Raw genomic sequence first — 27,512 nt, 5'->3', positions numbered from 1 at the left:
GCGGCATCAAAACCATCTTAAGAAGGTTCGTCCTACCCACCACTGATAAATGGAGTTTACACCGGGTCTTAATTTTATTGCGAAAGTTAGTTAGTAGTGGAGTAAGATTCAGTTCTTCAAAATCTTTGATTGTAGGGGATATGGTTAATACCCAGATATTTAAATGTCTCTACACATGGAATATTCCTGTCAATTATCTCTTGTGATCTTGGTTGACCATCTATGAGCATTAGCGCAGATTAGTGCCAGTTAATTGTTAAACCAGACAACTGAACAAACCTATCGATGAGAGACATAACAGCAAATAACAACTGTGGCGGCCAATGGCTCTATCGCCAATGCAAACACCAGCGACAGAGGACATCCCTGTTGAGTACCACGTTGCAATTGAAATCTCGTGGACATGCCCCCATTTGCCATAATTCTCGCCTTTGGGCTGCAGTAAAGTACTTTCACCCATGATAGGAATCTTTGTCCAAATCCCATATGGTTAAGCGTGCACCACAGAAACTGCCACTCCACACTATCAAAGGCCTTGGCTGCATCCAATGAAAAAATGGCCCTATCTCCTACATTATCCGCTGGTATCTGTATACTAGTTATTCTAGAGGAGTCACAGTATTAATTCACAAACAGATTAATTTTGTATGTTTGGCATCCTCGATTGATAAACAGGGGAGATATATCTGTCTTTATGGTAGGCTTGATGGGAAGTTATGTATTTTGGCTTTTGTGGACCAGTGGCCTGACTGTTTGGTTATAGTCAATGGGGATTTCAACTGTGTGATGAATCCAGAGGTGCATAGAATCTCTGTGGGAGGGAATATGCATTCCCCAGCCTAGGGGTCTCCCTTGGAACGGTTTGGCCAAGAGGTGGGCCTCGTAGAATGCCCATTCAAAGGAAAAAGAGCTTATTCCTATGTTAGTAAATCTGGAAGCTCTATGTCTAGAATTGATGTGGCCCTGATAAACAAAGATTATTTAAACTGTAGTAATCTGATAAAAGATGAGGCCAGATCCATTTCAGATCATGTCCCCTTCTTAATTGAACTATTTATGGGCAGGAATGACTTTAGAGCGAAACCCCCATTTAGACTGAATCCCCATTGGCTATTAATAATTGATAATCATAACCAGATAGAAAATGAGATTACCTTCTTTTGGGACAGGAATTATGCCTCAGCTAAATTTCATTATGTATGGGATGCTTTTAAAGCGTTTATGAGAAAGATTTTTATTAGCAGAATTGCAAATCTGAGTAAACGCTATGCTTTGAAGGAGAAAGAACTAGAGGAAGCAGCCGCTGTAGGAATGGCTAGATACGCCAAGGCAAAAACAGAGGAAGGTAGGGAGGTTATGCAGAGGACAAGTCAGGCCTTTTCTGACTTTCTTTTGGATAAAGCTCAACAGAAACTATTCTTTAGAGGACAGAAATATTTATCCGAGGCAGGTCATCCTGGGAAGATGCTGGCTAGGGTAATAGCTAGCCAGGATCCAAAGAAAGAGATTCATAGTATCTCTACACCTGATGGTACTATTGTGGAAGATAAGGAGGGAATAATAGAAATATTCAAAAAGTATTTTTGTGAATTATATGAATCAGAGGGTGCTCTCTCGGAGGCCACGAGTAACTCATATTTGGATTCCATTTCCCTTCCAGTTCTTACAGACAGTCAAAAAGAACGTCTGGAGATGGATTTATGTCCTCAAGAGATAGAGGATGCAATCAAGGCCTGTTCAGTTAATTCTTCCCCTGGATTGGATGGACTCCCGTATGAGTTTTATCGTAAATATAGGGAGGTTATCCATCCGCATCTGTGGAGAACACTCTCTGATTCAATTAAGGACGGAGCCCTTCCAGAAATAATGACAGAGGCCGTGATAACAGTAGTATTAAAGAAGGGTAAAGACTCAAATGATCTGGGGTCGTATAGACCTATTTCTCTCCTTAATACAGATGTTAAACTCTTCTCTAAAATCCTAGCTATGAGGCTATCTAGCGTTATGACATCAATTATACATCCAGACCAAAACGGCTTTATTCCTAATAAAGGGACCCATTATAATCTACATCGTCTTTTTTCTAATCTACAGACGTCTGGAGGGCCCTCAAGATCTATTTTGTCCATAGATGTGTCTAAGGCTTTTGATAGAGTTGAATGTGAATTTTTATGGAGAGTGCTTCATAGGATGCGTTTTGGCCTTAAGTTTATTAACATGATTAAACTTCTTTATAGATCTCCCACTGCAAGACTTAATATAAATAGCCATGTTACAAGAAGTTTTCCTATGACTAGAGGCACTCGCCAGGGATGTCCACTTTCTCCCTTTTTATTCGACATCTATATTGAGCCACTGGCTGCTAGGGTTAGACAAGATTCTAGGATTCTGGGATTTGGGGTATTAGAAATGGAAGATCGTATTTGTCTATATGCAGATGATATTTTATTTTATGTCCAACAGACACAATCCACCCTGTTAAATATTATCCAAACAATAAATTCCTTTGGGGAAGTCTCAGGTCTGGATGTAAATTGGGATAAAACTACACTTATTCCATTAGATAGTACTAATATGCTCTTAGATAAATCTACATTCCCCAATGAGAGCCCTTTGAACATCTTGAACATTTCCAAGTCCTTTGAGTATCTGGGTATTACAGTCTCCCCTAGGGTGGAAGATTTTATTCAGCTCAATCTGATTCCATTGATAAATAAGTTAAGATAAAAAATAACAACATGGCTTCGCCTACCTTTGTCGAAGGCTAATAGAATATCTCTAGTTAAGATGTTGATCCTTCCCCAGTTACTCTATGTATTCAGGAACTCTCCAGTCTGGATTGCGGATAGGGTCTTTAAATTAATCGAAATAATTATTAATGATTTACTTTGGGGGAAAAAAGGCGTAAGACTTAAGTTAGAGTATTGGTATAAGCCATTGGAGAGGGGAGGACTTAATCTCCCTTGCTTCAGGGGCTATTTTTTAGCTGCACAGTTTTGTTTTCTCCGTGAGTAGAAGGATAGTCCGCTCTGCAGGTATTTAGTCAATAGATCTCCATTTGATAATTTTGTTTACTTTATTGGAGTCTGATCAATTGACCGACTCCGATAAGGAATTTAGATCAATTGACCAACTCCGATAAGGAATTTAGATCTACAAGGAATCTTTTTATGAATTAATGGTACTCTATTAGACTTTGGTGTGGAGTGAAGGGTTCACTGGAATGCACTTTGTGGCATAATCAGCACTTACAAACTTTAGATTAATTAGGTCGGGATCAATACTGGCAGAAAAAAACTATATTTTATATGTGACACAGGTAGTAGGTAATGGAGATATTGTTTCATTTATAGAATTATCACAAAGAGAAAAATCACAGGAATTATTATGGTTTCGATATTTACAGTTAAGATCTGCACTTTTGAGTATTAAACATTTTTTTTTTACTTAAAATACACACTTCCAGTGGCGACTCTAGGAACAATATATAGGGGGGGCACAAAGATACCACAGTCAAAAATGGGGGGGCACAAACAAAATAAGTATATATCAATAAGATTACAAAATACGAGAGAATTGCGATATGCAGGGATACAGTTATAATAAAGCAATTTACTTACAAAAGAAGCTATTCAGTCGTCTGCAGTGCCGTCCTCTGCTTGCTTCCACGGATTCTTTCCCCTTCTTTCTGTCTCTCGTCAGTGCACAGGCGCACTGTTATGGTGGATCTGTGGAAGACACACTGTTATGGGGGCATCTGTGGATGACACATTATGCCTCTCATTAGCCCTCATTATGCCTCTCATATCAGCCCCCATATCAGCCCTTATGCCTCATTAGCCCCCATATCAGCCCTTATGCCTCATTAGCCCCCATATCAGCCCTTATGCCTCATTAGCCCCCATTATGCCTCTTATTAGCCCCATTATGCCTCTTATTAGCCCCCATATGCCTCCTATTAGCCCCCATATGCCTCCAATTAGCCCCCATATGCCTCCAATTAGCCCCCATATGCCTCCAATTAGCCCCCATATGCCTCCAATTAGCCCCCATATGCCTCCAATTAGCCCCCATATGCCTCCAATTAGCCCCCATATGCCTCCTATTAGCCCCCATATGCCTCCTATTAGCCCCCATATGCCTCCAATTAGCCCCCATATGCCTCCAATTAGCCCCCATATGCCTCCTATTAGCCCCCATATGCCTCCTATTAGCCCCATTATGCCTCATATTAGCCCCCATATGCCTCCTATTAGCCCCATATGCCTCCTATTAGCCCCATATGCCTCCTATTAGCCCCAAATATGCCTCCAATTATCCCCCAAATATGCCACCAATTATCCCCCAAATATGCCACCAATTAGCCCCCATATGCCTCCAAATGCCCCCATATGCCTCCAATTAGCCCCCAAATATGCCTCCAATTAGCCCCCATATGCCTCCAAATGCCCCATATGCCTCCAATTAGCCCCCATAATGCCCCCAGCAGCCACATTTTCTATAAAATAAAAAATAAAAACACTTACCTCTCCTGCTCCTGGACGGACGCCGCCTGCCATTTTCTCCTCAGTCGACTGTGCTCTAAACTGGCGCGCACAGCGTGAGGTCACAGAGCGACCTTACGCTGTGCGCAGCCCTGCACAGCCGACAGCCGAGGACCAGGAAGTGGTGAGTACAGAGCGTTCACCACTTCCTGGTCCTTCGGTACTAATGAGCGCTTCCATAATGGAAGCGCTCATTAGTATTCACTCTGGGGAATCAGCGGGGGGGCACCCGGGGGGGCAAGGGACAACATAGGGGGGGCAATTGCCCCCCCTCGCCCCCCTCTAGCGACGCCACTACACACTTCTATACAATTTAATGATTGGATAGGGAATTTGGGTCAAAAGATGAAGATTTCTCAACTTTATAAAAATGTATTTATAGCAGGATTTAGAGATACCGCCTCCTTTGGTCAGAAGGCTTGGCAGAATGAAAAAAAATAAAAGATGCTGTCATATAAAAAGAGTTGCCGTGTTTGATGCAATACAAAGGTCTCTCCCCGCCATAGTCTGCTTGCAGGAAACTCACTTGACAAGCGAGACGGTGGGGGGGGATGAGTAGACCATGGCTGCAGCACTCCTTTTATTCGGTTTATTCATCTTATGCGAGGGGAGTGAGTATATTAATACACCGCAATATTGACATCAAAATAGCAAAAACTGTTATAGATAAAGAAGGTCGCTATATTCTTATAGATTGTTATTGACTGTTTATTGGAAGGTAGAGCATGGATAATAGCAAATGTTTATATACCGCCTCCTTTTAAAATAGATACTTTACTAAAAATTCACGACTTTACGCTTAATGCAGGGGATAAATCACTGTTGGTGTTAGGGGATTTTAATAACATAATGGATGGGAAAATAGATAGATGTAGAATAGGGAATACTCAAGGAAAATGCACGGGCTCTAAATTTAAAAAGAATCACACAAGAATTGGGTTGGATTGATATTTGGAGGGTAATGCACCCAAAATTAAGGAAATACTCATGTTTTTATAAAACGCATAAAAGTTTATCACGGATTGATTTAGCTTTTACAAATAACAAAGGTTCACTGGATATTGAACGAGTCAACTATGGACAACGGGGGATCTCGGATCATAACCCCATCATTATAAACACGAAAATGGGTGGTGGGAAAAAAATAAGAGGTATGAATATAAATATAGGTTGGATAAAGATAATGGGTGCACATGATAAAATATTGAAAGAGATTAAGGAATATTTTTTTATAAATGAGAGTTCAGCGGAAACTAACACGGTTTAGGAGGCCGTAAAGGCCTATATTAGAGGGATTATTACAAAATACACAAAAAAAAACTTAAAGGGGAAAATATCTGAACTAGGATATGAAACGGAAAGATATGAAAAAAAATATGTTTAAAATCCTATAGAGCAAAACTATAAAGAATGGTTAAATAAAGTCCCCCAAATGGAAGACAAACTATTTTTGATGGCAGAACAACAAAAAGAGAACTTTGTGAGAGACAACTATATTTATGCACATATACCTGGTAGAAAATTTGGTGGCAGCCCAGACAAATAAAAACAGGTATATACACTGCCTGGTAGACAAATCCGGACATAACATTGTTGAACAAGCGGCTAAAATAGATCTGCTCAAAGAACATATATAGTAGTAAAATAAAGAAGAATATAGTGCAAATAAATACAACACCTTCTGGAGAAAATTACTATCACTACACTAACCATAGATCAGAGGGATAGGTTGGAAATCCCCTTAGACCCAGTAGAAGTGGATAATACATTATTAAAGATAACTAAAAACAAGAAATTGCTTAAAATGTGGGCTGTCTAGAGAGAGTCAGGGAAATTGCCCAACTCCTTGAGGGAAGCCTTAATTAATCCAACTTTTCCAGATTCATATCGCCCCATCTCACTGATCAATACTGATAACAAGATACTGGCAAGGATACTCGCAGCTAGGCTTAGGGAGGTGTTGCCGGTGCTTGTGCATGAGGATCAGACGGGATTCATGTCGGGCAAAACAACAACTGAAAATATTATTTGATATTTTGTAAATACCCAAGTGGAACCCACAAACAGCGGTGAGCGTATGATTATAACCATAGATGCCTCAAAAGCTTTTGACACCATAGAATAGCCTTTCCTAATGGCAACATTAAAGAAAATGGGATTTAGCGATATATTTGTCTCTTTGGTTAAATTATTATATACTGAAATATCCGCAAGAGTGATTTTGAATGGAGAGTACTCTGACAACATACCTATCGTTAGGGGTGTTAGGCAGGGTTGCCCCCTTTCCTCCCTGCTATTTGCCATAGCTATGGAACCCCTAGCGGAAATGATTAAGCAAGATAGGGAAATTGTAGGGTTCAGATATGGATCCCATTAAGAAAAAATTGCCTTATATGCAGATGACATTATGCTGCATGTGGGTTCACATGGTTCACTTACTAGGATTTTACAGATATTTGACGATTATAGTAAATAACAAATTAAAGTGTCGCGAGATTTCGGCGCTCCAGCTCTGTGACGTCAGCCAGCAAGGAGGAGATTCGGAGGACGCGGGGCGGTGCTGGGCTCCTTTCCGCTTGACTCATCTCCGGCTACAGGACTCATATCAGGTCATTTGCAAATCAATCAAAACTGTTTTTTAACACAATAAAAGCGCAGAGAGCTATGGGACCTGGGTACTGCAGATGTGCTAGTGGCCATCTAGCAGCCCATGTCCCCAGCTCTATGCGCAAAATCATTGTGACAGGTTTCCTTTAAAATAAATTGGGCTAAATTGGCCTGTATTCCAATTGATCCTCTAAACAACTTAATACCAGCCAACTGGAAATTAACCTCCCTGGTGGTATGATTATGTCAGGAATTTTGTACCAGAAGTGGTACAATTTTTTGCATGAAATTTGGTGTTATGTATTGTAGGTTTGCAATTCTTAGTAATTACTTAAACCTGACCAAACAAGACTTTAGTAGACATCCCAGATGTGATAAAGTTTCAACACAAAATCATGAATTATAATATCATTTTATTTAATAATGTAATAAAAATAATGAAACACGTCAAACACAGAAAATTCAATAAACATCCTGAGTGTGATAAATTTTGAAACATGGGACTGCACAAAGTCCGACGTCACAATCAGGACAATGGAACCTGGTTTCTTTTCGGACCTTCTTTCTATTGCAATCTCTCTTTGAGCAGCAAACCATGCACATCCTGGTAGGTGCTGCCTTTTTTGCGGTTGGCGGGATAAAGTCGATAAAGTGACGACCAGTCAGGCGTTCTGGGTTGACAACGTCAACAGCATGACGTCCAGGTCTGTTCACAGCTACTGATGGCATCTGGTGGTTGACAAAAATCCACTCAACCGCCTTCCATATAAAGTCAGAATGAACAAGAGGCTTGTCACTCTTTGCTCTGGATATATGCATTCCAAAGGCATTGCTCCAGAAGATGCCTGAAGATCTTCTTATATTTTTTTTGCTGTTTGCGCATAGCCGGATAAAATGTCATTGCCTGATCGGCTCTGTCGACATCTCCCATGGTGTTATTATAGTCTATCATGACTTGTGGCTTCAGCACATCTTTCCCACCTTTTGTATGGACCATGGCAGTAGAGGTATTGTGCACAGTACTCATGAGATACATGTCCTTGTCTCGCCATCGCATTGCCATCATCTTACCCTTCTGCCAGGCAACCAATTCTCCGGTTTTGAGTTTTTTCTTGGCAAACATAGATGGGATGTCACGTCGGTTAGGCCTAACGGTACCATATGCACCAGTCTTGTTTTGTAGAAAAACCTCATACAGTTCCGGAGACGTGTAGAAATTGTCCGTGGTCACACAATATCCCTGGTTCAGCAATGGCTCCAGCAGTGTAAGGACAGATGATGTGGCCATCCCATAGCCGCTGTACCTGGGGTTGAACTTCGTGCCTTTACCGGTGTAAATGACCGAATTCCAGATGTACCCAGTGGATGACTCGCACAGCATGTAGGATTTGATGCCAAACCGCGCTCTTTTGGATGCTATGTACTGTATTCAGCTTAGGCGTCCCTTGTAGGCCATCAAACTTTCATCTACACTGACGTCCCTTTCTGGCACATAGGTCTGCTGGAATTTTTTTTTAGTTTGGGCGCAGGATGCGTGGCCTCATCAAATTCTTCATTGTTCGTGAAGTGGAAATACTTCATGATGAGGGAAAACAGGTATTGTGACATCACGGTGCCAAAAAATGGAGTGGCCAGTATCATTTCTGGAGTGGTTTTCCCATCACCCCCGGAAGAATGATGAGTCCCAGAAACTGCCACATGTCCTCTTTGGTCACCGGTTCCCACTTTCTGCTTCTGGAAAAGGTGGCATGCTGCGTAGCGGATTGCTGATCTTGGTAGCAATTTGTCTCCGTGACAATTTTTTCAATTACCTCCTCAGTAAGGTATAATTGCAGGTATGCCAGAGGGTTGTCACGCTCAACATCTACCTTCATCCCAGGTGATCCGGTGAACAGGAATCTTGGGGGCGCTACCTGGTCCGTATCGCAGTCAATAGGGCACCAATTGCGCACATGGCTGAGGTCAGGTGCAGGATCATCGCCGTTGTCACTTGCCAGATCAGTGTCAGTGTCAGATGACAAATCTCCCCACGACTCACTATCGCTCAGTTCTGCGAGCACCTCCGTGTCACTGTCGCTGTCACTCAACATTGTGGGAATTGGTGATCCTCTACCCATCTTGGCTTCTGAGAGACACTGCCACTCTGAGAAGCTCTTTTTATACCCAATCATGTTGCCAATTGACCTAATTAGTGTTAATTGGTCTTCCAGCTCTTCGTTATGCTCAAATTTACTTTTTCCAGCCTCTTATTGCTACTTGTCCCAACTTTTTGGGGATTTGTTGACACCGTGAAAATTTGGATCAACGTATTTTTCCTTTAAAATGATACATTTACTTGGATTAAACGTTTGATCTGTCATCTACGTTCTATTACAAATAAAATATTGACATTTGCCACCTCCACATCATTGCATTCAGTTTTTATTCACAATTTGTTTAGTGTCCCAACTTTTTGGGAATCCGGTTTGTATATTTGAGCATCATTACTTATGAACATTTTTTAAGTATTTAAATAAAGGTGCATATTTTAGGGTTCATGCCCATTATGAAATAATCTAAAAATACCTAGATTACACTTACCAATAATCCATTTTCCATGAGCCCATGACAGCACCTATATTATTTACCTATATTAAAAAATAAACACAAAAAACATATAATAAGAAGTTTAATTAAAAAAAGGGAAAAGGGGAAGGTTTTCTTCAAATTTAGATGGTGTTCACTGTATATAGAATTTTTCAGACCTATGGATCGTGTTACAAATGATCTTGTTGCCTGTCCGGATGGGGAAGGATCTCTCAGAAGTGATGTCATGGGCTTGTGGAAAACAGATTACCTGTAAGTGTAATCTAGGTATTTTTGGAAATGTGTTGCAAACAACTAAAAAGTCTAAATTTTGTTGCAACCTGGGACTGGCACTAAAATTTGCAACTTATCTACGCCAGAAAACTGTTATATAAACTTGAAAAATGTCTACCAAAGTGTACTTTGAAAAATACACTCAAATGTTGGCAAGTGTGCAAATTGAAAGTTGCACTCTGAACGGTTCTTGAGCAACAAATGCAGTTTTTCTTTCAGATAGTCTAACAAATCTTGCCCATTGTATTATGAAAGGTTCATTCCATTATTGTGATTAAAATTCCATTTAGTACAATGACAGTCCCACACATCCCTTCAACCCCAATACTAAACCTCTTAACGGCATTACGTTTAGCTACTCATGTAGTGAACATCCGTTTCAGAAATAAGTTGTTTTTTTTATTTATTTTCTTTGAAAGATTGACACTTAGCATTTATTAGCATAATGCAAACTAAAACCAAGAATAGAAATGTTTTGTGTGCCAATTTCCACTGTGCTAATATCTTTATCTCTATGCATCACACGCAATGAATATTACAACAGTGCGGATTCCTATTGAGTCTATTTTTATTTCCAGGGCTTTATAGAAAGGTAAATTCATGGTATGAAATGAAAATATGACTAAAGAAAACATAATTGAAATGACTTTCAGTACTACATTGATTTCATGTTTAGGAAAAAGCAACATGTGTCTGGCCCCCCATTTCAGATAAATCCACAATGCACGATGGGGGGGGGGATACAATTCCTTCTCTCTATTGTTATAAAAGTAGATCTGCACTTTGCAATGGAAAAATGACACAAAATATTACATAACAGAATAATAACATTGGAATCGGGAAAGAGATGAGTTATGCATTTTATATTATTCTACCATAAAGAATGCTAATTAAAGGGGTATTCCCATCTCAGACAATGGGGGCATATCGCTAGGATATGCCCCCATTGTCTGATAGGTGTCGGTCCCACTTCTGGAATTTGCACCTATCTCGTAAACGGAACCTTGAAAGTCACAGAGGGCGCACCACCGAGCGTTGCCTCGGCTATTTCCTTTTGCCCCATAGAAATTAATGGGGGCCGTGCAAGCGCAGTGCGCTCCCATTCATTGCTAAGGGGCCGAAAGAAATAGCCGAGCCAGTGCTCGGCTATTTTCGGCAGCCACATAGAAATGAATGGAGGGCGGCCACGCATACACCCTCCGTGAATTTGAAGGCTCTGTTTACAAAAATAGCTGGCTCAGATTTTTCTGTCAGCCCCATAGAAATGAATGGGAACGCACTGTTCATTTCTATGGGGCCAAAGGAAATAGCCGAGCCAACGCTTGGTGGTGCACCCTCTGTGACTTTCAAGGTTCCGTTTACGAGATAGGTGCAGGTCCCAGATGTGGGAACCCCGCCTTTTAGACAATGGGGGCATATCCTATCAATATGCCCCCATTGTCTGAGATGACACAACCCCTTTAATGCCCGCTGTTAAGTATAGTTAGTGTCTTGCTACTTCTGGGTCCGTAGATGCTTGTCTTTGTAGCATGTACTGTGTAGCCCCCCTCCTCCCGACATGTTCAGCGACCTGTGCCAAATGCCAGCGGCATGTACAGTCCCTGCACATGCATGAAGCTCATACACATCTAAGTAGGCTTTTTTTGCTGCTAGGGTCTATTTCTTAAATTCAAAACCTATTAGACATTATTGATGATATAAGGTTTAGGCTCCAAGCATAATTTACCCTGGTAGGCCCAAGGAAGTCTGACAATGAATGTATGTTTTTTAGGGTAATGATTCCATTTTCACTATATTTCACTGATACAGAGCAATCAATATGCAGCATGCTCCAATGGATCCATATTAGTTTAGTTTTAAACCCATAAAATCAGTAGGTTGAGTTAAAAAAATAATACAGTTTTCATGTGCATATTAGTTCAGTTTTTTAACACCTGTATTTTGCAATATTACAAAAACAGCAAAAACAGTGGTTACTGTATTTTTCGCCCCATAAGACGTTTTTTTTATCGAGCGAATGCTGAAATTTTTCTCCGCTAGCACTGATACATCGCCGGCTGCGATGCATCAGCGAGGAGGGGCTGGAGGCCGGCAACTCGCAACGGGGCCCGGTGCAGTTACTGTACTATAATACACCGGGCCCCACACACAACAGTATTCATATGTAAACTGTAGGCAATCTATATGTAAAGTGTAGGCAATCCATATGTAAACTGCAAGGTAGCGCAATCCACAGAGTACTCCCTATGAAACGCCCGTACTAGCAGGTAGGCTGGCCAGTCACTCACTTCCTCACTCGCATGCTCCTCCCACTTTATTAATGAAGCAGGCGGTGCAGGCGCGTGAGGAAGTGAGTGACCGGCCAGCCTGCGGTGCCTGCTAGTACGGGAGTTTCATAGTGAGTACTATGTGGATTGCACTACCTTGCAGTTTACATATGGATTGTCTACAGTTTACATAATGATTGCCTACAGTTTACATATGAATACTGGTGTTTGCGGGGCCCGGTGTAAAAGAGTACAGTGACTGCACCGGGCCCCGCCCAGATTTTAACACCAGTTGCCTGCCTCCACCCCCTGTATTGGGGTCACTACTTACCGTACACAGGGACACTGTTATGGGGGATATCTGTGGATGACACATATATAGCATAAGATGCTATATACGGTATGTGTCATCCACAGATTCCCCCCATAACAGTGTAATCTACAGATGCTCCCATAACAGTGCCATTCACAAATGCCTCCATAACAGTGCCATTCACAAATGCCTCCATAACAGTGCCATCCACAGATGCCCCCATAACAGTGCCATCCACAGATGCCCCCATAACAGTGCTATCCAAAGATCCCCCCATAACAGTGTCATCCACAGATTCCCATAACACTGTCATCCACATATGTAACATCCCAGAGTTATGTTACAAAGCTCTTTTACCCCGCTACAATCTCTTAAGTGTATTAACATTGTCATCTTGTGTATTTTCATGTAATTTCCTCACAATTGTGCAGTATAACCCTTGTAAAGTATATGTTGCTGTAATTTCCATGTTAATTAGCAGGTAGCAGCAATGTTAGCAACGACTTAGAGACAGTTTAGTGTTTCTGAACTGGAATAGTTCATTCCAGTTCAGCTCCCCCTCTATGAGCAGAAGTGGGCTGGCCAATGTCCTGCCTCATGAGGAGGAAAGGAAGTTAAGTTAGCGTGTGCCAGCCACCCCGGCTAGGGGAAGGCTGTGCTTGTAGGAGCTCCCAGATGTAGGGATCAAAAGCCAGGATATTGTCTCGGCTGAGACAAAAGATCATCATTCCCAGCCTGAGCCTTGCAGCCTCAGCTGGTGAAAGCAAGCAGCCACCTCCAGAACTCCAGGAAGAAGCATACCCTGTGAGCACAACTGTGAGTACCGTCCAGAGACCAGGAGAAACCAAATTTCTCCTCAGCTAGTCAGTCCTCAAAATAGCAAAAGATAGTAAGTGCAAATTCCTGCCACTTTACAGCGCTACTAAGCAGACTTATCCTTCAAAAAGCTCCAGGCACATGATAGAGCAAAAGCCAAATTCCTGCCACACATTGCCAATACCTGCTGGGACTTCAGACTAATGCTGTATCTCACTTGGATGAAAGCTGCATCTAGTAAAGACAAGTTGAACTTTACCAAAGCTCTGGATCTCAATTATAGCTGCAAATCCCTCAATTACTCCTACTAGCAACACACTCATTTTATTGCAAGTAAGCCAGGATCCAGGAGTCCAGCCATACCCAGGTAGGAGACACAGTTGACACAATTGCTACTACCATACAGAGACATTACACCACTCTGGCATTCCTAACCTGGTACGTGAGTTACAACACCTTAAAGGGCCCTGTATTAGTCCCCTGCGCACACTGCAATTGGCGTCACAAACAAAACTATAAACTATCACACCTGACCCAGCCATTGCATATTATTGGCATCAGAGTGCTTACCCCAATCCGGCTTACTGCACATATCCCCCATAACAGTGCATCATCCACAGATCCCCCCATAATAGTGTCATCCACAGACTACCACTAGTTCAAAACCCACTAAAAGTACACCTTTTGGTTAAAACATTTTTTTTTCTTATTTTCCTCCTCAAAAACCTAGGTGCGTCTTATAGGGCAAAAAATACGGTAACTTTTTAGGAAAAAATATGAATGGATGAAAAATAGGAAACAAAGTAAAATGCAGAACAAAAATGGATATATTATGGAACTAAAAATGCAACAAATTGAACAAAAAACACATGTGCATCTGTATGTAACGGGGTGCAGAGGGCACACTCGGTCTCCCATTAGCCACAGACCTGCTGCTTAGCTTTGGGAGCGAGGATCTGTGTTCGGCCTCGTTCCCAGGGCGGCTTTGCTAGCTGGGAGGCTCCCTGCTCCTAGGTCTGCCTTGGCTACAGGTTCCCTGTGATACTGGTCCATTGGTGCTTCCTTGTTCCTTGGTTCTAGTCTGCAGCTGCTTGTTCTGATTGACCTCCTGACCTTGTGACCTCGGCTCGTTCTTTGACCTCGACTTCGTCTCATCCTTTGTACGTATTTACTCTCCTCGATTGACCTCGGTTCTGACTATTAACCTTACATTTGCCTGCTCCATTTGTACTCCCGCTTCTGACCCTTGGCTTGTTGACCTTCCGTATCTTTCCTCTGTGCACTTACGTTAGTAAGGGACCGTCGCCTTGGGAGGGTAGTGTAAGTAGGCAGGGACAGGGGTTGAGGGTGGAGTCAGAGTGCACCCTCTTTCCTTCCTCTCTGATTCCTGACACTGTATTTAACAAATGGAGCCCATTTACTTTTGTATTGAATACCTGGCTGACACTTGTAACTTCTTTATTACTGAGTTATCTGTGTCTGTCACAGATAAAGTTCATACACATGCACAAGCTATTTTCACAGAGCATGTACTGGCTTCTTAGGCCGGTTTCACACAGTCTGATCAGTGATTGTGAGCCAAAAGCAGGAATGGAGACAGGGATTGAAAACTGAAGGCTAAAATCAACTTCTGTCCGCTGCAGAGGTGGGAGGGAGGGTGACTTTCTCCCTGCATCTTACACTCAGGCAGTACAGTGCTGCTGTCTTAGAGTGATCTGTTCAAAAGGACACGCCCCACGATCCAGTTAAGGCCACTGTCAAGGCGGTGGCATGCTGTGAAAGTCACTGTTAAAGGGAAAGGCTGCTGTAAAGGTCAAAGTTAAGAGGGTGGGCTGCTGTGGAGGTTCAATTTCAAGGGACAGGGCACTGTTGGGGGTGGGGTCAGTGTTAAGGGGTGGGGGCTGTGGAGGTCACTGTTTTTGGGGCGGGGTGCCGTATATGTCACCAGGGGCGTACATAGAAATCAAGGGGCCCCATAGCAAAATTCAGAATTGCCCCCCCCCCCCTTTCCAATAAAAAGTACAATTATTAAAGCCGATTAGTGAGGTATGTATATGTTGGGGGGGGGGGATAAAAAAAAGTGCAACACCCAACGCTTTTCTATCCTGCAGAGCCCAGTAGAAAAAACGTATACGTTAACACATACATTTTTCTTTAAAACTCTATAATGAAGGATGCCACTGTATGTATACATGATACAGATGTACAGAGTTACGGATGGCAAAAACGGGATATGAACTCGGCCTTACCCTTTAGAAAATGGGGGCATATCGCTAGGGACCAGCACCTACAATGAGAACGAAGCAGGGAGCGCTGTGGCTAGAGGACCCAAATTTCCAGGGGGCCGTCCACCACCAAGCGCTGCTTCCATAGAAGTGAAAGGGAGCGCACAGCGCATGCGTGGCCCATGCTCCCATTCATTTCTATGGGGTAGACGGCAATAGTCAAGCTATTTTCGGCGGCACCATAGAAATGAATAGAGGGCAGTGCGCCCTCCGTTCATTTCCCGACTCCGTTCTCATTGTAGGTGCGGGTCTTAGTGGTGTGAGTCGCACCTATGAGACAATGGGGGCATATACTAGCGATATGCCCCCATTGTTTAAGATGGGAAAACCCCTTTAAGTTTTAATTATTTTTAGATAGGTTTAAAGCAGAGGAGAGCCCATAGGGTTAATTACTACAGCAGGACTGTCCACACTGGTCAATGTGACCCCTGGGACAGATCTTCTGCGGGTCCACATCATTAGATCTCGGTCTCACAGCTGAACTTCTCCCTTTGTTATTAACAGTGAGCAGAGCTGAGCATTTTCAGTCAAGTCCCATCCTTTTACCTTAGAGGTAGACTATGCAAGAATATATGCACTACAGTGAGCAGAGCTGAGGCTCCTGTCTGACTCTGACCCTAATGGCAGTAAATTCAGTCACCCTGCTGTCAATCCTCTCACCTCAGCTCTGCTCCATCATGCAGAGCGCTTCTGCTGCTGCTTCCTTCTGACCTCTCACCCAGCCCAGGAATAGTGTGAAGGAAGTGACTGGCGGTGCTGTGAGTAAACAAGCAAAGAGAAGTGCAGGAGGACCCAGGGGAGGGTAAGCATGCGGGATACACGGCAATTATCACTGCTGATAAAAGTAAATACAGGGCAGGTACTTTACCCCGCTCCAGGTGTCAACCCTAGCTAGCTGTGGGAGCAAACAGACATCACAGAGGCAGAGGGGCGGGCATATCGGGCACTGAGATGCTACCTCATTAGAGGAGCGTTGCAGCTGCTCACTCTCCTCTCTCCTTCCACTTGGGGCCCAGCCTGCTGTTGTCAGCGCAGCACTAGCGCTTCGCATAGTGAGAAATGAAAATGTAAATATGTAATAGCACTATTATCCGCCATTGCCGGTATTCATCTCTCTACTGGTACTGCAGCGTGTATTCAGGGAAGGGGGCGGAGCCGTGCAGCCAACCTCACGGGCCCCACAGCCAGTGCGTGGTCTGCCTATATTGACGGCACGCCACTGGATGTCACTGTTATAGTGGATAGTGTTGATATCTTTTAACGACACACACAAACATTAAATGAAATAGATTTAATATCCCCGAGCGAAGCCGGGTCCATATATCTGTATTGTAAGGGATCGTCTCTTATTCGGGGGTCATTCTCACAATGATCTTCATTGACCACAGGGTTAGCGGCCAAACATTGCTTTTATTTGGCACCTCAGCAAAACCAAAACAAACAATACAAATAAAACACCTGCCTGGCTGGGCTCTAATTAAACGTAAGGACTCCCTACCTCACTGAAAGCCCCGTTCACACACAGGAAGAACATGTGGCTGTTCCCAGGGTAACAATCCAGCACTTGCAGGCTGTAACAAAGTCCAGTACCTTTTGGGGGATTGTGGCCCAGAAGTCCTCCTGACTCTGGCCTAGCGACCGTCGATTCGAAGACCTTGCGGAGTCCCCCAAAGTTCAGGCTAACACCTAGTTCTGTGGCCCCTTCGGCCAGCTCGGCTGAGCCCACTTGTACAGAGCCTTCCCAGGCCTCTGATGCACACAGACTCTTCCCCCTCCTAACAGTCTGGACTGGGCTCTTATCCCAGACTGATTGTTCCACCTGGTGCGACCTCTGACCTGCTGATTGACAGCGAAGAAATAAAAACTCCTGCCATATCTCTCCCCTAGCAGTCGTGAGGCCTGTCACTGCCTCACAAAATATATATATATATATATATATATATATAATGGAAAACACCGCCACACATCCGTTGGTGAAAATAGTGGATCTTTATTCACCCAAGCGACCTTTCTCAAGCAATACATTATATCAAACTGTGAGTTTTTATAGTCATAGGTCATTAACATACATAAATGCCAATTAAACATTCATATAAAAAATGTGCAAGAAAATCTCATGAAAATTGATGCCAAGAAAAGCATCGTACCTAAAAGATATCTCCGATACAAATAATCGAATATCCAAAGTGTACAAATACAGTGATTATGCCATAACATAAGAAATTACATAAGTGGCAATCAAGGATACATGATAAACACCTGTGTATATATAATGGTGGACAGACCTTGTGTGGAATCGGGCAAGCTCAATCGTTGGCTGATACACTGTTGCGGACATCACCGCATGGAGACGGCGTCCCGGAACTCAAACTGCGCATGTCCATGATGTCACAACGGGGGCGGTCACCTAATCCCGTGTGAGAACATGGAGCGGCAACTGCGCATGTCCGTGACCTCACCGAAGGGCTAATCACATGATCCCATAGGGGAACATCACGTGACAGGTTGCAGTTTGTACATCACAGTAGAATAAGTATAGATATCTTTACCAATAAGTAAATAGAAAGCAGCGGCTAATCGAAAAGGATGTAACACCCCGATGCACCGTCATCCGAACTTATAAGTGAAAATGGGGGAAGAGGCAAATGGCAACGAGATACCACGGACTATATGACTGGACATATATACAACTGGACGGACGGCAATCGACTGAACTTCAATCAAGGTCAAAAGAGAGTTAAAAAGAGGGATGAGCCAACTACAAGCAATTCTGCGACTTTTTTAGGAGCCCCACTCACCAACGCAAAAAAGCCACAAGAAGGGGTGGTCGGCACAGAAACAGATACCGTAAAAACAAGGAGTCAGAAAACACTGCGAAAGACCCCTGCTTGACTGAACAGACTGTGGTAAACATTTCATCTCATATTTTGACACTGGTACAATTACAATTGCTAGAAAAGGGATTAAGTTTTTGTCCAGCTAGTGCTATTAATTGGTATGATTTAGAAGCCGATTGTCATATTTCTTTAGATTAATTAAACTAAAAATTCATTTTCAGGATGTACATAACACTGTGACTCCATCTACTCATGAGTTACGTTTGTCTGATTGGGGGTTAAGATTGAAAAAAGATTTTTCTCCCAAAATATCCTCTAAAGCTTTTGAGGTTTTCTCTGATGCAGTGTTGAGGGATATACAGGTCCTTCTAAAAAAATTAGCATATTGTGATAAAGTTCATTATTTTCTGTAATGTACTGATAAACATTAGACTTTCATATATTTTAGATTCATTACACACCAACTGAAGTAGTTCAAGCCTTTTATTGTTTTAATATTGATGATTTTGGCATACAGCTCATGAAAACCCAAATTTCCTATCTCGAAAAATTAGCATATTTCATCCGACCAATAAAAGAAAAGTGTTTTTAATACAAAAAAAGTCAACCTTCAAATAATTATGTTCCGTTATGCTCTCAATACTTGGTCGGGAATCCTTTTGCAGAAATGACTGCTTCAATACGGCGTGGTATGGAGGCAATCAGCCTGTGGCACTGCTGAGGTGTTATGGAGGCCCAGGATGCTTCGATAGTGGCCTTAAGCTCATTCAGAGTGTTGGGTCTTGCGTCTCTCAACTTTTTCTTCCCAATATCCCACAGATTCTCTATGGGGGTCAGGAGAGTTGGCAGGCCAATTGAGCACAGTAATACCATGGTCAGTAAACCATTTACCAGTGGTTTTGGCACTGTGAGCAGGTGCCAGGTCGTGCTGAAAAATGAAATCTTCATCTCCATAAAGCTTTTCAGCAGATGGAAGCATGAAGTGCTCTAAAATCTCCTGATAGCTAGCTACATTGACCCTGCCCTTGATAAAACACAGTGGACCAACACCAGCAGCTGACATGGCACCCCAGACCATCATTGACTGTGGGTTCTTGACACTGGACTTCAGACATTTTGGCATTTCCCTCTTCCCAGTCTTCCTCCAGACTCTGGCACCTTGATTTCCGAATGACATGCAAAATTTGCTTTCGTCCGAAAAAAGTACTTTGGACCACTGAGCAACAGTCCAGTGCTGCTTCTCTGTAGCCCAGGTCAGGCGCTTCTGCCGCTGTTTCTGGTTCAAAAGTGGCTTGACCTGGGGAATGCGGCACCTGTAGCCCATTTCCTGCACACACCTGTACACGGTGGCTCTGGATGTTTCTACTCCAGACTCAGTCCACTGCTTCCGCAGGTCCCCCAAGGTCTGGAATCGGTCCTTCTCCACAATCTTCCTCAGGGTCCGGTCACCTCTTCTCGTTGTGCAGCGTTTTCTGCCACACTTTTTCCTTCCCACAGAATTCCCACTGAGGTGCCTTGATACAGCACTCTGGGAACAGCCTATTCGTTCAGAAATTTCTTTCTGTGTCTTACCCTCTTGCTTGAAGGTGTCAATGATGGCCTTCTGGACAGCAGTCAGGTCGGCAGTCTTACACATGATTGCGGTTTTGAGTAATGAACCAGGCTGGGAGTTTTTAAAAGCCTCAGGAATCTTTTGCAGGTGTTTAGAGTTAATTAGTTGATTCAGATGATTAGGTTAATAGCTCGTTTAGAGAACCTTTTCATGATATGCTAATTTTTTTAAATAGGAATTTGGGGTTTTCATGAGCTGTATGCCAAAATCATCAATATTAAAACAATAAAAGGCTTGAACTACTTCAGTTGATGTGTAATGAATCTAAAATCAATGAAAGTCTAATGTTTATCAGTACATTACAGAAAATAATGAACTTTATCACAATATGCTATTTTTTTTAGAAGGACCTGTACAAGAATTAAAACAATCAGTCCTTTTTGATCACATTCAACATCCAAATGTGACCAAACAGGAGTTACAGGCGCTTAATCAGTTAATCCGTGACCACTCCCTCACCATCAAGTCAGTCGACAAGGGTGGTGCGGTAGTGGTCATGGATACTTCCATGTACTTGGCCGAAGCTGCCCGCCAGCTATCTGATACTGCAGTATATGCCGAACTCCAAAGGGACCCCAAATTTGACATACAACGTCAATTAAAATCATTGGTTAGCCGCTATACATCAATGGGCCTCATTGATGAACAACTTAGTGAATTTTTGTTAATAGAACATCCAGTTACTCCTTTATTTTATTTGTTACCAAAAATTCACAAAAATCTGCAGTGCCCTCCCGGCAGACCTATTGTTTCTGTCCGTGGCTCTTTACTCAGCAATGCTTCTGTCTTTTTAGATAAATTATTGCAGACTTATGTGATAAGTTCTAAGTCTTACTTGAAGGACACTACAGACTTTCTGACAAAATTGGCAGGCGTGACGGTGCCGGAGGATGCCATATTGGCCTCGTTCGACATAGTCAGTCTATACACTTCCATACAGCATAATATTGGTATGACTGTTGTGAAATCTGTCTTAGAGAATTCGGAATACACCATTGAAGCCCAAACTTTTTTTCTGGCTTTATTACAGATGATTTTATATAATAATTATTTCCTTTTTGGCAGATGATTATTATATGCAAATTAGGGGGACGGCCATGGGGACGAATGTGGCCCCCACTTACGCCAACATGGTCGTCTCCTATTTGGAGGAGCAGTACATCTATGTGTCCCACCACTTCAGCCATGTGCTGGGGTGGTGGAGCTACATAGATGATATTTTTGTCATTTGGACGGGCACAACATCCGAGTTACAATTGTTTCATAATTTTCTAAATAGTCTGATTCCCGATATACAATTTACGTTGGAATCTTCTATCAGCACAATGCACTTTTTGGATGTCAATGTCCGACGTACTGGCAGTACATTAAGTACTGAGGTTTATACTAAACCTACTGACCGCAACACTGTCCTTAGGTTTGACAGTGCTCATCCGCGGACGATGGTGCGGTCACTACCGTACAGTCAATTTATCAGAGCAAAGAGAATAATTAGTGATACGTCCTCATTGGATACTACTTTGGATAGGATGATAACATGTTTTAAACAACGACATTATCCAGCTTCCATATTGCAAGAGCAATTAAAACGTATCAATCGGAAAAAACGAAATTAATTATTCCAGGGCACTAAGAGGGATCAATCCCAGAAAATACCTTTTTGTATCCACCTTTTGTGAAGCTAGTCCACATGTGAGCAAAATAATTAATAAATATTGGTCGATTTTAAGTACAGAACATAAAAATATCCCAGAATTTAGGAGTAGACCGATTATGTCATACAAGACAGGTGGTAATCTAAAAGATAAATTAGTTAAAAATGATATAGGACCACAGAAAGGTAGTAACCAACGTTTTTTGGCCCCTAGGAAAAATGGTAGTTTTCCATGCCTTCACTGTGTAAATTGTAAGTACATGGTGAAGGGACGTGAATTTATACATCCCCAGACTAGGATTTCTTATCCCCTTAAATTTTATTTGACCTGTGATTCGAGCTTTGTCATTTATGTCTTATGGTGCCCCTGCAAACTTTTGTATGTGGGGGAAACCACTTGTGATTTTAAGTCACGCTTCAACCAGCACTGCTTCTCCATACGTAAGAAGCGCAGGGATCTCCCTGTTTCGCATCACTTTGCGGATCTGGGTCATGCTGAGGGTGACTTAAAATTCATGATTCTCGATCATGTTCCACAGCCGCGAACTGGTGGTAACCACATGAAAATACTTAAAAAACACAAGTCTGAATGGATCTTTAAGTTACAAACCGTGAAACCGGGTGGTTTGAACGTAGAGTATAAACCATGGTTATTTATATGACTCCCTTCTAGTCTGCCCCAGTCGAATTTTGTAGTGAAAATTTTCTTTTAATGAATATATTTGGATAATATTTTTTTTATTCTTGTCACTTACAGATTCCTTGGATGGACGGGCTTTGCTCAACATGAAGCTGGATACTTTTGAATTTCTATGGCTTATCCCGCAACAGCTGCATAAATGTCAGAGTGTTTTGATACAACTTTATTAGGATGATTTTATGATTATTATGGATGTTTTCTCCACCTGACAGGGTTACTTGAGTGAAATAGGGTGAATACGGTTGTTACCGGCTTCCACCATTTTCACTTATAAGTTCGGATGACGGTACATCGTATGATTGCACGTCTTCTGCAATTATACCCAGGGTGTTACATCCTTTTCGATTAGCCGCTGCTTTCGATTTACTTATTGTTAAAGATATCTATACTTATTCTACTGTGATGTACAAACTGCAACCTGTCACGTGATGTTCCCCTATGGGATCATGTGATTAGCCCTTCGGTGAGGTCACGGACATGCGCAGTTGCCGCTCCATGTTCTCACACGGGATTAGGTGACTGCCCCCGTTGTGACATCATGGACATGCGCAGTTTGAGTTCCGGGACGCCGTCTCCATGCAGTGATGTCTGCAACAGTGTATCAGCCAACGATTGAGCTTGCCTGATTCCACACAAGGTCTGTCCACCATTATATATACACAGGAGTTTATCATGTATCCTTGATTGCCACTAATGTAATTTCTTATGTTATGGCATAATCACTGTATTTGTACACTTTGGATATTCGATTATTTGTATCGGATATATCTTTTAGGTACGATGCTTTTCTTGGCATCAATTTTCATGAGATTTTCTTGCACATTTTTTACATGAATGTTTAATTGGCATTTATGTATGTTAATGACCTATGACTATAAAAACTCACAGTTTGATATAATGTATTGCTTGAGAAAGGTCCCAATAAGAGGACTGAAACGTCGCTTGGGTGAATAAAGATCCACTATTTTCACCAACGGATGTGCTGCGGTGTTATATACTATACACCTTGGTAAGGTGTTTGCTCCGCTGGCACCCAGTTTTTTTCTACTTGGAGTGCTGCCCTGAATTATTGTTTTTAAATATATATATATATATATATATATATATATTACAGTACAGACCAAAAGTTTGGACACACCTTCTCATTCAAAGAGTTTTCTTTATTTTCATGACTATGAAAATTGTAGATTCACACTGAAGGCATCAAAACTTTGAATTAACACATGTGGAATTATATACATAACAAAAAAGTGTGAAACAACTGAAAATATGTCATATTCTAGGTTCTTCAAAGTAGCCACCTTTTGCTTTGATTACTGTTTTGCACACTCTTGGCATTCTCTTGATGAGCTTCAAGAGGTAGTCACCTGAAATGGTCAACAGTCTTGAAGGAGTTCCCAGAGATGCTTAGCACTTGTTGGCCCTTTTGCCTTCACTCTGCGGTCCAGCTCACCCCAGACCATCTCGATTGGGTTCAGGTCCGGTGACTGTGGAGGCCATGTCATCTGGCGCAGCACCCCATCACTCTCCTTCATGGTCAAATAGCCCTTACACAACCTGGAGGTATGTTTGGGGTCATTGTCCTGTTGAAAAATAAATGATGGTCCAACTAAACGCAAACCGGATGGAATAGCATGCAGCTGCAAGATGCTGTGGTAGCCATGCTGGTTCAGTATGCCTTCAATTTTGAATAAATCACCAATAGTGTCACAAGCAAACACCATCACACCTCCTCCTCCATGCTTCACGGTGGGAACCAGGCATGTAGAGTCGCACAAAGACACAGTGGTTGGAACCAAAGATCTGAAATTTGGACTCATCAGACCAAAGCACAGATTTCCACTGGTCTAATGTCCATTCCTTGTGTTCTTTAGCCCAAACATGTCTCTTCTGCTTGTTGCCTGTCCTTTAGCAGTGGTTTCCTAGCAGATATTCTACTATGAAGGCCTGATTCACACAGTCTCCTCTTAACAGTTGTTCTAGAGATGTGTCTGCTGCTAGAACTCTGTGTGGCATTGACCTTGTCTCTAATCTGAGCTGCTGTTAACCTGTGATTTCTGAGGCTGGTGACTCGGATGAACTTATCATCAGCAGAGGTGACTCTTGGTCTTCCTTTCCTGGGGCGGTCCGCATGTGAGCCAGTTTCTTTGTAGCGCTTGATGGTTTTTGTGACTGCACTTGGGGACACTTTCAAAGTTTTCCCAATTTTTCGGACTGACTGACCTTAATTTCTTAAAGTAATGATGGCCACTCATTTTTCTTTACTTAGCTGCTTTTTTCTTGCCATAATACAAATTCTAACAGTCTATTCAGTAGGACTATCAGCTGTGTATCCACCTGACTTCTCCACAACGCAATTGATAGTCCCAACTCCATTTATAAGGCAAGAAATCCCACTTATTAAACCTGAAAGGGCACACCTGTGAAGTGAAAACCATTTCAGGTGACTACCTCTTGAAGCTCATCAAGAGAATGCCAAGAGTGTGAAAAGCAGTAATCAAAGCAAAAGGTGGCTACTTTGAAGAACCTAGAATATGACATATTTTCAGTTGTTTCACACTTTTTTGTTATGTATATAATTCCACATGTGTTAAATCATAATTTTGATGCCTTCAGTGTGAATCTACAATAGTCATGAAAATAAAGAAAACTCTTTGAATGAGAAGGTGTGTCCGAACTTTTGGTCTGTACTGTATTTCCCCTTTAATTATGAAAAAATCCCAAATTGACCAAAAATTTTGAAAAATTCACAATTTTAAAAATCTATATTTCTCTGCTTTTAAAATATTTGTTACTTAACATTACCCATATGTCTACTTTATAGTGGCATCATTTTATTTTTTTAGGACGTTAGAAGGCTTAGGCCCCTTTCACACGGGCGAGTTTTCCGTGCGGGTCGATCCATGCGGCGAACGTATGGCACCCGCACTGAATCCTGACCCATTCATTTCTATGGGGCTGTGCACATGAGCGATGTTTTTAACGCATCACTTGTGCGTTCAGTTGAAATCGCAGCATGCTCTATATTTTCCGATTTTGACGTGACGCAGGCCCCATAGAAGTGAATGGGGTGTGTGAAAATCGGATGGCATCCGCAAGCAAGTACGGATGCCGTGCGATTTGCACGCATGGTTGCTAGGAGACCATCGGGATGGCGACCCGATCATTATTATTTTCCCTTATAACATGGTTATAAGGGAAAATAATAGCATTCTGAATACAGAATGCATAGTAAACCAGCGCTAGAGGGGTTAAAAAAAATAAAAAAAATTTTAACTCACCTTAGTCCACTTGCTCGCGAAGCCCGGCATCTCCTTGTGTCTCCGCTGCTGATGAACAGGACCTGGGGTGAGCTACTCCATTAAATAGAGCTTAAGGACCTTCGATGACGTCACTCCGGTCATCACATGATCTTTTACCATGGTGAATCACCATGGTAAAAGATCATGTGACGTACCATGTGATGACCGGAGTGACGTCATCGAAGGTCCTTAACCTGTATTTAATGGAGCAGCTCACCCCAGGTCCTGTTCATCAGCAGTGGAGACACAAGGAGATGCCAGCTTCGCGAGCAAGTGGACTAAGGTGAGTTAAATTATTATTATTTTTTTTAACCCCTCTAGCGCTGGTTTACTATGTATTCTGTATTCAGAATGCTATTATTTTCCCTTATAACCATGTTATAAGGGAAAATAATACAATCTTCAGAACATCAATCCCAAGCCCGAACTTCTATGAAGAAGTTCGGGTTTGGGTACCAAACATGCGCGATTTTTCTCACGCGAGTGCAACGCATGACAATGTTTTGCACTTGCGCAGAAAAAATCGCGCATTTTCCCGCAACGCACCCGGCTCCTATCCGGGCAAAAAAACTCACGCCCGTGTGAAAGAGGCCTTAGAATTTTAGAAGCAATTCTTAATTAAAAAAAAACACTTTTTAAGAACCAGTTCAGTTCTGAAGTCACTTTGTGGGGCTTACATGGTAGAAACCCCCCCATAAATGACCCCCATTGTAGAAACTACACCTCTCAAGTTACTCAGAACTAATTTTACAAACTTTGTTAACCCTTCAGGTGTTCCACAAGAATTAAAGAAAAATGGAGATGACATTTCTAAATTTCACTTTTTGGGCAAATTTTCTATTTTAATCCATATTTTTCTTTAACACATCGAGGGTACACAGCCAAACAAAACTCAATATTACCCTGATTCAATATTTATTACCCTGATTCTTCTTTACAGAAACACCCCATATGTGGTCGTAAACTGGTAAGGGCACACGGTAGGGCGCAGAAGAAAAGGAGCACTGTATGGTTTTTGGAAGGCAAATTTTGCTGGACTGGTTTTTAGACACCATGTCCCATTTGAAGCCCCCCTGATGCACCCCTACAGTAGAAATTCCCAAAAGTGACCCCATTTTGGAAACTATGGGATAAGGTGACAGTTTTATGGATACTATTTTGGAATACATATGATTTTTAGTCGCTGTATATTAAGTTTTTTGTGAGGAACGGTTTTAGCATAGTTTTAATTTTTAGTTTTTTACAACGTTCATCTGACAGGTTAGATCATGTGCTATTTTTATAGAGCAGATTGTTACGGATGCAATGATATCAAATATGTCTACTTTATTTGTTTCAGTTTTACATAATAAAGCATTTTTGAAAAAAATAAAATGTTTTTGTATCTCAATTTTCTGAACGCCCTTTTTTTTATTTTTCTGCCAATCATCAGGGGCAAGGGCTTGTTTTTTGCAGGAGAAGTTGACGGTTTTATTGGTACCATTTTTGGGTACATATGATATTTTTTGATCATTCAATATTACACTTTATGGGGCAAGGTGACCCAAAAATTGGTTGTTTTGGCACAGTTTTTATTTGTTCACCTGAGGGGTTAGGTCATGTGATATTTTTATAGAGCAGGTCGTTACGGACGTGGCGATATCTAATATGTATACTTTTTCTTATTTATTTAAGTTTTACACAATAATAGCATTTTTTTAAACCAAAAAATGATGT

The sequence above is a fragment of the Bufo gargarizans genome, chromosome 3 (genome assembly GCF_014858855.1).
Source record: "Bufo gargarizans isolate SCDJY-AF-19 chromosome 3, ASM1485885v1, whole genome shotgun sequence".
Lineage (NCBI taxonomy): Eukaryota > Metazoa > Chordata > Amphibia > Anura > Bufonidae > Bufo > Bufo gargarizans.
Note: the sequence above shows the minus strand (reverse complement) of the source record.